The 14,233-nt window shown below is 38.7% G+C and overlaps 1 protein-coding gene across 12 annotated transcripts in view; it reads left to right on the top strand.

The window, feature by feature from the left end:
- Nucleotides 1-14,233, top strand: part of MEIS2 (Meis homeobox 2) — a 228,574-nt gene that overhangs the window by 207,271 nt on the left and 7,070 nt on the right. The window lies entirely within an intron of this gene.

The raw sequence follows: 14,233 nt of genomic DNA, 5'->3' as shown, positions 1-14,233 counted from the left end.
TGCCTTTGGGGGGCTTAACCCACTGCTATACTTAATTTATTTTTCTGCCTTCTTTTGAAACAAATAAGATATCTAAGACTGAAAAGGATAACATGCACATACGCATCTGAAAAATTGTCACACGTTGAGAAATCATTATGGCTGTTGTATCTCGTTGTTCATTTGTAGGATTAGATCCAGACTACTTAGACCCATGGAAATCAATGACACTTAAGTTAGTCATGATCCATATATATATATATATATATATATATATATATATATATATATATGGTTTGTGTCCAACTTCTCTGCAATGCTCAATTCTGTAACTTTAAAATCCGTGGCTTTAAAAATCAAGAACAGCCAATAAAGATATTAAGAGCCCGATTCCTATAAAGGAATTTCTTTAAATAGTGCTCTTTAACTTCTAGAGGAGAAAGAGGATCACTCAGCACCTCATAAAAGGTGATCTGTTTCTTAAACCAGCTGACCCTAAGGGGTCAAGCCAGGTCATAGTTTCAATATTTTTATTGTATTAGAACCAACTCCTTATAAAGTTCTTTCCCCCAATAATCCATAATAAATCAATTCTGTATCATTACCTGCTTGTGGCTGCTAGTATATTAACCATGTCCCTAAACCAGCATGAACACCTTAAAGATCAATACACGTCAATTTTTCAGCATGGAGTTCCTTTTTGTTGGTGTTGGCGATAGATTTGAAAGACTTGGGGATGTTCATAACAAATTTCCTGAAGTCCACTGAGTTGACAGGCAGGTAAAATATATATTTCCATGCCTTAATCCTTTTGCCTTCAGATTTGAAGATTTTAATAGCTATGGAAAAATGCACAAGCATGGTCAAGACAGGACAGTGGATACAAAAAGCATAGTTTACTTAGGGCAAAATTTGCTGTCAGGAAAATGGAGCATAGCTTCTGAACTCAAGAACCAGCAGTGCATGTGCAGGTTGGATGTAGATGGTTGCTACAATAAGACTTCTTTCATACAGGTGTGTTTATGCCCCAGGCTTGCTGGCCACAGTCCATTCCATTTACAGAAGCTGAATTAAACAATAACTACCGCATTGCAAAAAGAAGAAGGGGGGAGGGAAAGGTGAGCGTCAAAGGAGATGCCTGAGAGCTTTGTTAGGGCCAAGAAAAACCCTGTTGCAGTTGTCAGAGCTTGTTGATGTTGCAGAGAACGGCACTTTTTTTTTCTCCTGGATTTTGTGGTTCTGCCTTAGGAAAGAAAGTAAAATAGAACGGAAGAACAAAGTCCTACTCTATAAATCAGCAGCTGCTCCTTGCCAGATCAAAGGAGTGACATTTTTGCTCCTGGACTACTTGTCCACTTTAGGTGCTTGACAGACAGCTAACAGCTGGCCTGCTATACAGCATAGGAGAATTGGGCTACATCTTCTTCAGAGTAGATGACAAGCTAATCAGAGATACCTATAATACAAGACATGCAAGAGCACCTTGATCTCTTCAAATGTATCTAGCAGGTTGTTTCTAAGCATGCTTACACATTTGGGAAAAGTTATTACTAAGCTTATTTTCCTCTGAAAGTGCTTTTAAATTTCATCATAAATACCAAAAAGCAAACAGATACTAGCTTTGAAAATGAATATCCCTTTGTAATTGTTTATATAAAACATTCAAAAACCTAATCTGGTTTGGAATAAGCACAATTGCCAATAATTTGCCTAAATGCTACAAAAATATGGGTTTCCGCCCCCAGAAATTTAAGCTATGACAGCAACATAAATGGTTGAGTGGTCAGTTTAAGAATTATATGAAAGGTCTCTGATTTATGCAGTGGTTATTCCAATGTACATAACCTCAAAATAAGAGGTTTCAAATTTGCAAAAGCTGTACTTAGTGCCTCTATAAAATGTATGTATACAGACCTGGAATTTTAACATCAGCAGTAAAACTTTCAAAGTAATTCGGTTTCTAGTTGATTCTCATCTGCAATAAATCATGTGCAGGATGAGGCAATATACTACAACATGTCTATTGATTTAGCATTTTATCTTTAAGATGTGAATAGCTAAGGAACTCTTTCTGTTTGTCTCCTCCCTTCCTTTCAAGTACCTATGAAAGATCTCTCTTACAGTGTGATAAATAACTGCTTATGAATAATCTAATGGCATTATAGAAAGGAAGCAGACATTACTTTGGGAAACATGACCTGCTGAGATGTTTTGTTATGTGGCATCAGATGTGATTACATTCACAGAATAGTGTTTATTACCATTCAGATTTCCAGGGGAAATAAAAAATAATTTTCTACATAGGTTAAAAATTCTTGAAAGCTCATAACGGAAATCGGTGTCTGTCAATGTCTTTCTGTAGTAGCAATTCTTTATTACACTTAATATTAGGAGATTTATTTATTTCTGCAACTGGTTATTTATTCACTGTGGGGATTCACAGTATATTTATAATCCAGGATGGTGGATTATTCCATTATATTATTATAATTTTAATGCAAAATGGACTTGTACTGTTCAGTCTTATAGCTATATTAGGCTGCAATTGTATTCATACTTTCCTGGGAACAATCACCAGTAAACACAGCGGGACTTACTTTTGAGTAGACACACGTAGCATTGTGCTGTTCAGTTTTTTTTAAAACCGCCAGAAAATAAAAAAGAAGCACCTATACATTAAATAGCTATCAGAATTCCACAGCATGTTATAGTTAGACAATTTATTAGCAGTGTTTGCCTTAAAAGTCTTTCGTTTGAGACAGAGTATATGGCACATATATGTTCCTGATAAAACTGGGACACTAATATAACAGCATAATCCTATACATGTCTACTCAGAAGTAAGCCCCACTGAATTCAGTAAGATTCCCAGGTAAGTTTATATAGGACTATAGCCTAAAGATTCAATCTAGTGCACATTGATTTGGGATTAAATCCTATTAAATAGTGGGATTACATCCAAGTAAATAATGTGTAGGGTTCTGCTGCACACCATATTTCCAGGAATTGTTTCATCTAACTTCATTGAGTCCTACACAGAACCCTACAGTTTGGCTCCATCTCATGGCTTCCTAGTATATATGTTGGCAGAGGTGACGCGGAACCTCTCTATCTGGTGTTATGAGTGAACATATTGGTACAAGAGATGCAGGAAAAGGACTTGAAAAATGCATAGAGCTGGACCAAATTTTGAGAGGCAAATGTGCATTTTCTTTTCCACATTTTAATGTTGCTGACAGAAATTCAGATTTGGAGTTTAAAATTTCATTTTAAAAAACAAGGTAGCATTTCGGCACTCAGCATATGCCTTTCAATGGTTTCCTGATGCAAATATGTAGGAATGTATTGAATCTTGGCCAAAAGAGCAAAAAAAAAAAAAAAAAGCTAGGGGAGTGGTTTTGCCAAGTCCATATGTTTTGTGTAAATTTCATTTTAGCTGTGTACACTAAGCTAACTATAGCTCAGTTCTCTGAATCCTAAACCTGGCCCTTGCTACATGAAGCTGATTACATTTTGTTGGTTTATTTCAAAAAATTATATTCTTCTTTTCACTTTGTGAATCAAAGTTTTATGTCTCTCTTGTAGGAAATATATACATTTTGTGTCTCACAATTTCCATTGCAGTGGGAGGGCAGGGTTACTGCATTATGTGCGGGGTGGGGGGGTTACACTGCTTTTGTCTGTTATTGTGATACATATTTTTGTATTGCAAATAATAATAATAATAATAATAATAGTAATAATTAATAGCCCAGTCCAAGAGCACATGGTGGCTTTAAATACCTAGGAATACCTCTCACGTCTGATATTAAACATTTAGCCTGAAGGAACTATACAAATATTTATAAAAGCATGCAACAGGATTAAAAATGGAAGCATATTAACCCAAGCTCACTCGGATGCATTGCAGTAAAAATGTCGATATTGCCTACATTCTCATATCTTTTTCAGATATATACCAGTCCCATTCTTCCCTCTTCACTAAAATAAGGCAAAATAAACTCAATTATATAGGAACAGGTCCAAGGGAAGCTTAGGAATGCCCAATTTAGGACTGTACTATGTTTCCCTATTAGAAACTCCTTAGTGCACCAAAAGTACTTCAAAGGGACTCCCTGGAACTGCCAGTGATGACTTTGAAAATGCACTCCTAGCACCAATCAGTTGATTGACACTAAAAGCAGGTTATCAAATAAAGTTGCCATTGATCAGTGGTTCTGACAACTTGCTTTGTACTATGATAGGTAGCAATTGACAGGTGGCCAATTCTGTCCATTTGTCAACATTGACCCATAAGAAGTGGGAAATAGCCTGATAAAGAGTTCTTGTGAACTCAAAAGTTTGCACACAATTTTATTACATTTTGGTTGGTATAATAAAAGTATTGCCGTAATAGGAATTTTGGAACTTTGTAGTGCTTTAGAACAAAACCAAAAAAACCCCACCCTAAACAAATGATGTTTTTGTAGGCATACTATCACAGGGGATACTAGTATTTTCTTTAGTGCAGGCACTACAGAAGTATAAGTTAGAAGAAGAAGAAGAAGAAGAAGAAGAAGAAGAAGAAGAAGAAGAAGAAGAAGAAGAAGAAGAAGAAGAAGTTGTTGTTGTTGTTGTTGTTGAAGTTGTTGTTTTGCATTGACCATCTGTGGTATCATAAGACACTTTGGTACCATAAGAGAGTATAGTGCCCATCTAGTCATGAATCAGTCGTTGCCATTGTTAAGGTATCTTTTTTTGAATGCCCACAAAATTTTCAGTAAAAAGTGTTTCAAGTAAATGAAGTCTTCTAACTTTCTCTGACTTTTAAGTATTCTTTACTTAATAGCCTTTTGGACTGGTTTGTAGCCAAGTGATTTAAAGCAGCTTTAAATATACGAACAGAAAGAATGCTGTGTAGCCTGGTATGGCACAGTCATCCTAAAGAAATATGTGTATCATCCTTTGTTATAAAACTATATACATGGAAATGGATACCTACCGTAATTCTATTGAGAGAAAAGAATGAAATGAACTGAGATTAGTAGATTTCAGCCAGGAAAAAGAAATGTGTGTTTAATAATTAAGGATGTTGGAAAGGTATAAAATACACTGTATACTGTAAATTAAACTAAAACCGTTAATTTAATATTTTGTATTCCAGTACTCCAGAAAAGCCTCTTCTGTAGGCCACTCAAAAATCACACATTTAGGGCCAAGCTACACATGTTGTTAATTCTGTAAATAAATAGTTGCTGCTGCTGTAGCCCCCAAGCAGGATCGAAGAGAATGGTAAAGAGGAAGGCAGGGGGTTAATTCCCACAGTACCAATGAAAAAAATAATTCCTCCCAAGTTGTTTGTATTATTGGGAGGGAAACTTGGCGTTATTCTGAGTCACTGGAAAGATGTGACATAGATATCTTTCATACGCAAAGCCCTGTGTCCAGAGAGCCATGTTCAACCAGTTCTGCATGCTGGGCTAGTCTTTCTCAAATCGTGCACCCATTCCACACTCCTTTTGCAAATAATGATACTTTAAAAAAGAAGAAGAATTGGGATATGGTATTGAGAGTTGTTATTCAAAAGAAATGCCCCCCCCCACAAGGCATACCCAAATTTCTTTAAGTATGTCTAAGGGTAGCTCTTTGGATGCACCCAAAATATTCATCCAGGTCCTTAAAACTTCACAATGTGAAATTATACAGTTCACTTAAAATGAACAAGGCATATACCTCAATGTGCTTGCATTCAGTAGGGGAAGCTGCATGTAGAATGTTGTTCAACTTTGCACACCGATTGAAATGTGGCTAGTTAGGACCATGATTCTCTTCCTGGTGACCACCTTTTCCTAGTTGCTTAAACAGAATAAAGGATGCAATGTTTACCCCCCCCCCCAAGCTCTTCACACATCATAGAAACAAAAGTCCAGGAGAAATAGATCCTGCTGGGTGTAGGAGAGTGATACCCTGCACCACTCTAGTTCTCTGGCCTGCGTAGAGAACTTAAGGGAAGGGAAGGGGTCAGCCTCTCAACTTCATACCAGGCTTTGGAGATTGATACTGCTTTCAAATCCTGGAGTGTGCAGACGACTTGGGGAAGAGGTGGTGTCTCTGGAAACCACAAATAATGATTGACCAACCAAGGCCAGCCCAATTATGTGGACTCTTGGCTTGGAGAATGCATGAATAGTACCTGTCCGACAATCATTCCTAAGGTGTCTTCAATACCAGGCACCATACACAAGCAGATTCAGCCCCAAGTATTCCTTTTTAGTACAAGAAATATTTGGTTGCCTGTTCTAAAATACATAAAGGGACGCAGGTGGCGCTGTGGGTTAAACCACAGAGCCTAGGACTTGCCAATCAGAAGGTCGGCAGTTCGAATCCCCACGACGGGGTGATCTCCCATTGCTCAGTCCCTGCTCCTGCCAACCTAGCAGTTCAAAAGCACATCAAAGTGCAAGTAGATAAATAGCGACCGCTCCGGTGGGAAGGTAAATGGCGTTTCCGTGTGCTGCTCTGGTTCACCAGAAGCAGCTTAGTCATGCTGGCCACATGACCTGGAAGCTGTACGCCGGCTCCCTCAGCCAGTAAAGCGAGATGAGCGCCGCAACCCCAGAGTTGGTCACGACTGGACCTAATGGTCAGGGGTCCCTTTACCTTTATCTTTCTAAAATACATGCTGTATAGCTACCATGGCTTCATAGAATGCACAATATTCATGACTACTGTGAAGGGAAACCTCCACTAGTAACACTACTATCATTACAAATATGTGCCAAAAGAAGAGAGATTAAATTTCATGTTTGTGTTTCAGAAGAAGCAAATCAGCTGAACAAGACAGTCCTGGAATTTGTCAGTTATAGATGCAATAAATATATGAGTTTTAGTTTCCTGAAGTGAAAATTGCATATTTCCTGTAGTAGATAGGGTGTTGGGGGAGTGGGCCCCTAGGATTTACATGTTTCAAAGTGCCATAATACCCTGCAAATATAATAACACATAGACAAATATCTATGAACGTTTAACAGATTTACTCTATGCCATGTTAAGCGCATCAGAACAATATATGGTTTGCAAATGCTTAAGCCTGTCAAAATATTACCAAGTAGCCATAATAGCTCATGCCAAATGCTGTTCATCAGCTTGGATTCTGCATGAAAAGAAATTCACATGAAATTGAATATTTGGTACTTGGAAAAGAACTCTGGGAATCTCAATTTTCATTTTAGAAAGTGTGTGTACAGTATTTCAACAAGTAGCTTAGGGTCTATTTAATTATTTTCTTTTGCATAGCAGAGTCATCAAATGATGTTAGCCTGACATTTTGTGAAATAAGTTGTTTTTGACAAAGAGCTCAACGTGGAATAAAATGTTGGTAGGTTACCATAGCAAGATGACCAAGGGTCATTATGGCTACATAGGTATAGAAAACTGTTGGGTGCTATATTGGGCACAGAAGATTTCATTGGAACTTTTCAGCATCAAGTGCATCGATCTCACAACGGTATTCTTATTTATTGTACTCAAAAGTAAGTTCCATTGAAGACTGGGATTTATTTCTGAAAAAACATACATAGGATTGTGGTATAAATGAATGTGGAAGCACAATTCCCCAAATAATGTAAATGAAAATGCTTTATATTTATGATTACTAGAAATGTGAAAACCATACACGCTTCCTTTCTTTTCGCCATGGTAATGTGTGGTTTTATGGCACAAGATCACCATGCAAGACTGTTCCCAGACACAGCTGCATTAATTTGTATGAGTCAGTTGGAGTATTGGGCAAATGCCCAACCTTCTATGTTTCTAAGAGAAAGATTCAGAAATCAGCTCACAGACTGCCTTTATTCAATATTCAATATAGTTCAACACAATGTTCAAATTATGTCAAGGCACTAAGGAAAACCAATGGGGCATAGGCAAAGCAACCATGGTAAATGTGTTTAGGGGTGTTAGTCAGCTAAACTTACTCAAGGTAGAACCATTGAAATTAAAGGACCTATCTTAGTTAGGTTTATTAATTTCAATGGATGTACTCTGAGTAAAAGTTAGTTGAATCCCACTCTAGGATTACAGTCCAGGAATAACTGTTTTACTTATGTGAGTGAATCTGTTTATAACCAAATGTGGCAAAGAAATTTATGTTCTTGCTTCACTTACAAATGGAGTGTGGTGGGGTAAGAGCTCATGAAGACTGGGCACACAAAGGTTTCACATATAATTCAGCAGCTTTTTCTATTCAAATCTATGATATCTTTAAAATAAAATACTACAGTTCTTTCCTCATGCACTATGACCATTTAAATTTTATCATAAGTGTTTTGCTGAAAAATAGGGTGACTTTTTAATAAAAAATGGATTTGATTCAATTTGAAAATGATTAAATTTCTCAGCAGGACCCATGTCATATGTACATTCCAAATTTTGAAATGTCAGTTGGCCAAAGATTAATTTTTCCATTAAAAGTGAACAAATTTGGATTTGTTTTGCATGCTTAAGTCATGCCAGCCCTCTACTGAAAATGTCAGTGCCATACAGTGAGCTGGAACAAAAACCTGAGGAAAAATGCTTCTTACATATTGTGAATGAATTATCACCATTTTTGCACACTACTATTCATGAACAAAAAATAATCCTTTCCCTCTTTTAGTGCTGGAAAATGAATATCTCCAAAGGCTCCACTTGAATTAAAACTAGGGGGCAATGGAAAAAGAATTCAGAAAATGCCATGTATAAGTTTCTGATTAGTATCTAATGATGGTAATGGTTAAAAGTAATAACCCTTTTGAAGGCTATTCAGTGGCTCATGAACAATTAAGTTGTTGATCTTAATTCAAATTTTAGTAAATCAAAGGGGGGAAATCACTTATTGTGGAAAATGGGCTGAGAGATCCTTCTATTCTTCATATAGGCCAGCTTTTGTTTCTACTTCTATACTTACTTGGATGTGATTTCTTAAGATCCTGTTTGGGATTCATATTATCCATTACAGACATTGAACACCATTCCTAGGACTCATCACTCATAACTGTCAAGTCTTCACCAGATCCACTTGCAACGATTTCATTGGTGTGAATGCCTGTAGCACAATCAGCATTCATTCTGACCATAGCACTTCCAAGCATCATTAGTACTGATACACATAATGTTGGCATCTACACTTCTTGCTGCAGTGCCATTACTGCTGATTTCTACAGCCATGTCATCAAAGGACAGCTGCAAGTGCTGTCTACTGTACCTAAGGCTGTGTGATAAGATACCTACCGTACCACCAGCAATGCAGCATTTCTGTTCTGCTTAAAAGTAGGCAGCAAATATGGTCAAATTCTCTGAGTGGTACATAGGAAGAACATGAGTCTCAATGGTGGGAGGAAACAAATCTCCAATGGCAGATCAGCTTTTAAAGACTTCTTCCCCATGTGACATTTTCCTGTTAAGCATCTTAACTACTTTTGTGAATTTTAATAATACTGGTGAGGGATACATGACTGTTGGTGTAGGGGAAATAGAGGGTGCAATACATCAGTGCCCTTTATCATAGTACCAACCTGTACAATTGTGCTATTTTCTCCTCTTGGGGTGAGAATTACTTTTTAGGTTGTTTTTTTTTATGGATTGCCAGTACACCTCTGATGTCCTTTGAAACTAGATCAAGCCATGAGTTCTTCCAAGTGGAACCTTTGATTCTCTCACCATTTCATCCAGCTCTTTAGTTCAATATTATTAAACATTGTTAATACCTGGGATCCTTTTATCCTGGATCACTGGATTCTCACTTTTACTTTCACTTGACACTTTTACTCCTTTCACCATTTCCTTGAATTACCACTTCAACATCTGTTCTTCAACAAGCAGCAGGTATTCTTTTTCAGAATGGAGAAATAAAATTATTCCCAGAATCATCTATGGTTACTTCAGTAGACTACTTATTCATGTTTGCAGGGTATCACCTTCATCCAAGCCACCAAGTTCTAGTTGGCTTCATTGGTGATCATCCCATGTCTTTTAGCTGGGTTTGAGTTATGCCCATAGACCAATTCGGCAATTCGGCCCTCCAGATGTTTTGGGACTACCACTCCCATCATCCCTGACCACTAGTCCTGGTAGCTAGGGATGATGGGAGTTGTGGTCCCAAAACATCTGGAGGGCCGAGTTTGCCTATGCCTGCCATAGACTATAGACAATTCATTCCTGACTCAGCTCAGCTCAGAAAGCTTCTGTGTTTTACAGCAGCTAATCTAGTGCTCTTAAATTACCACAACCCCAAGAGCTTTTACCAAGTGCATCACACCCATTATAGCCCTTCTTAATTGTCAGATCATCACCCAAATTCCATTATATAGACAGCTGGTTCTGGCTAGGAACCTACAGGCTGGCCACTGAGAGAACAGGCTGCTGGGCTAAATGGGCCATTGGTCTGATCTTTCAGGGTCTTCTTACGTTCTTCATCAGTGGATCTTCGATACCTCCCTCTCTATGGAGGCGCAGATTACAGCTATAACAAAGGCGGCATTTTTTCATCTCCGCCAAGCTAAGCAGTTGGCCCCTTATCTCTCTCGCCCTGACCTAGCCACTGTGATCCATGCGACGGTCACCTCCAGACTGGATTATTGTAACTCGCTCTACGTGGGGCTGCCCTTAAGACTGACCCAGAAACTCCAGCGGGTGCAGAATGCCGCGGCGAGACTCCTTATGGGGTCTTCGCTGCGAGATCACATTCAACCGGTACTATACCAGCTGCACTGGCTCCCGGTGGAGTACAGGATCAGGTTTAAGGTGCTGGTTTTAACCTTTAAAGCCCTATACGGCCTAGGACCCTCGTACCTACGGGACCGCCTCTCCTGGTATGCCCCACAGAGAAACCTACGGTCTGCAAATAATAACATCCTCAAGGTCCCAGGCCTCAGAGAGGTTAGGCTGGCCTCAACTAGAGCCAGGGCCTTCTCGGCTGCGGCTCCAATCTGGTGGAACGCTCTGTCACAAGAGACTAGGGCCCTGCGGGACCTGACATCCTTCCGCAGGGCCTGCAAGACAGAGTTGTTCCACCAGGCCTTTGGTCAGGGCGCAGCCTGACTCCCTCCTCTGGCAACCTGCTTAGAATCTTGCTTAATTACTTGCCATTAATTTGATTTTAATTGATTTTTATAATGTAATATTTTTAGAATGTGTGAATATCTGATGGTTTGATTGTTGATTGTTGTTAGCCGCCCTGAGCCCGGCTTCGGCTGGGGAGGGCGGGATATAAATAAAATTTATTATTATTATTATTATTATCTTGTATTTCTATCACAATCCCTCTTGAACATTAAGATGGTGAAAGCAAAAGAGGGTTTTTGAAAAGTTTCAGTCAATTCCTTTTCCAGGGCTCCAGTATGCTTATACCTGTAGTATGCTTGTAGTGTTGTCAGACCTTAGAGTCCTAAAATTTTGTTTGTTTGCTTAAATGCTGGCTTTTGCCAAAAAGAACTATATGACAATAATTCTTTGTTAGTCACAACTTTAAAAACTAACAAATACACAAATTCACACTAAAAGCCAAACCACCACAAAAGAATAACAGTGAGTAAAACAATTCATTTACACAGTGAGAAGCTAAAACTACACTGGAAAGTTAAAGTAGAGATGACAGTGCTAAAAATGATGACAAAAGATATTAAAAGGTTGTTTAAATTATTTAAAGGTTTGGGAGAATAAAGTTTTTTCCCTTGTACCACAAAAACATGAATGTGGGTGCCATGTGAGCCTCTCCAGGGAGAGCATTTCACAGTTGGAGGACATTGCCAGTTGTGGTGAACTTGCCCACCCCTTTCTACGCTGAACACTGTCTTCCAAACACTTGGGGTGCCATTTATTTATAAATGGGCAGCCATTTATTTGGCAGGAAAGCACACAGAATTTTTGAGCACAGCACAGCTGTGTTTGTAAGGATCTGTGAACTAGGGCGCACCTCTCATGCTGGCATTAGAAGACATCTAGAACATTGTCTTCCTCCTAAAACCAGCCACTCAAGGCCGAATGACGATTTCCTGAGCCCGGAAGCTTCTGTGTGCTTCTTTTCAGGTTCCCTGGTTCGTACAGCACTTTTGGTGACTGCAGTATTAAAATGTTTGTTGTTTGGAGGCAAGTGGCTTTTGTTCTGCATCTTGTGGAATCATCTCCCTCCCTGAAACTTTGAATACCCCCTTCCAGATGACTTGTACCCCCAGGGGGGCCTGCCCCAAATTTGAGAACCACTGACCTAGGTCTTCCACTGTTTCCTCAAAAAATATCTGTTGAATCAATTAGCAGCTCTCACACAGATAAATTCTGGGCCAGTCCGTCCGTCCCCCTCTCTCTCTGTGTGTGTTAAGTGTTGGTGTGTTACATTTTAGGAAATGTGTGACTGGCACATGCACAGAATACACAAGTGCCGAGCAGATTTTCAAAATCCTCTTCCCAAGTTTCTGTCCTGTTGACCTGTTGAATTAATTAACATTAGCCCCACAAGCTAGGGTTTTTAATTGTGTATGTTCATAAAAGCCAGTTTTGTATCCCTTTGGTCAAAGGATTATGAATTGTCCAAGTCTTCTGTATTGTTGTGTAAACTCCCTTTAAAAAAAAAAAATCTTAAAGAGGATGCCCCCCTTTTTAAATTAATGTATACATTCTGACGAGTTTCCAAAGATATGACCTTTAGGTGAACCCCTTTAACCTTCCCCTTAATTATTTGTTTGAAGACAGTGTAGTGTTCTCCTGCTGAGAATGAAGAACCATAATGCATTGCAGTCCTGTGAGTAAGGGAGTGTTGTAAGGAAGTGGAAAGGGACATAAATAAGGAGACCACCAGATGTAAATAATAAAAAGTGGTTGGAGCTGAAATAAAAACTGAAAAAGCAATTTAATTTACCTTATGAGTGGCTAGGTTGAAGAAAGCAAGGGTCAGCAAGGCTCAAAGTGGAGGAGAATCTGTTGTGTGTTACCAATCCAAGTACAGTACATGCTTGTTTCATTCCTTAAACCTTGCCATCTGCATACATCATTAGAAGCTCATTGAAGAGAAAACAGTCTTATCAGGCTTTTCTGTTAATCTCTGTTGGCGTTAACTTCAGCTGATAAAAGGCATGCTAGCTGCAGAAGGCTCAGGTCAGTCCCTGTTTGGTCAGTGTAGTAACATTACTGGAAAGCAGCTAAGCAAATTAAGCCCTATCAAAGACCTTTGTCTTGGAGGACAGAAATATGCCTTGAATTCACAGTGTTATGTTAGGAATATAGCCTCAGTGACAGAAATCACTATTACCTAGAGGAGCAAGTTATAAAAGCAGTCTTAAATGCCTAGCATTTGCTTTTGACTAATTATAAGGCAGTGTATTATTTTATTTTTTTACCGTGGGTGTATTTAAATAGTGAGCAATGTGTAAACAAAAAGATGCAAAGTAGCCTATGTAGTCTTTTGAGCATTTATGCATCATCTACTAAATGACATTCCCACTAGCTTACAATTAGAAGAGTTGATTTCAAAGGTGTCTATTACTGTAAAGTGGACTTAACCTGGAAGAAGAGCAGTGACTATGTCCCAATCCCAAATGATAGATTCTAGTACCTTACAAACTTTTAATAATCATGGGTTTTATGTGAAGCTCACTGAAATCGTTATTAATTTATATGATACAAATAAGCTAAGTTTGAGGCGATGGGTATGTTTAGAATATCAGGAATCGCTAATGATCATTAGTAGTTCTTAAGGGTCATTTAGCTGAGGAATGAATGACAATACTGGACAAACCCTGAACGTAACTACTAATGTTCTCTAAAAACACAGAGAATGGAGATAAAAACAATAGAGATCAAAACAAGTGGGTCTTGTGAATTATAGAAAATGGCCTTAACTAAACTGTGCAATTAAGAAACATTTTTTTGGGGGGGATCATTTCACTGGGGTTAGTTTGAACAAGATTATCTGATGTGGGTTGTTATGCATTAACTTAATGGGGAAATATGCAAGCACTTATTTTTGGATTACCCACAAAATTAAATCCAGGCTTCCCTTGCCAAATAATGGGCTTTACCTAGCATTCAGATGACTCGGACACTGCTTTAGTTATGGTACCTGATTGGAGAAGAAGTTATTTGGGGCCTAATAATAAACACATGTACCTGCAATTCCCTCTTTCTATCAAGTTGAAAGGTGCCCCGGTTTATGGTTGGAAGTTGCCTTATGCTCTCTGCCCTGGGTGTCCCACTCTTGGTTGAAAAGGTCGCCCCCAGCTGGCACTGACCTCCAAATGACCCT

Source organism: Podarcis erhardii, assembly GCF_964252035.2.
Source record: "Podarcis erhardii genome assembly, chromosome: 1".
Lineage (NCBI taxonomy): Eukaryota > Metazoa > Chordata > Lepidosauria > Squamata > Lacertidae > Podarcis > Podarcis erhardii.
Note: the sequence above shows the minus strand (reverse complement) of the source record. Positions and strands in the feature narration are given on the sequence as shown.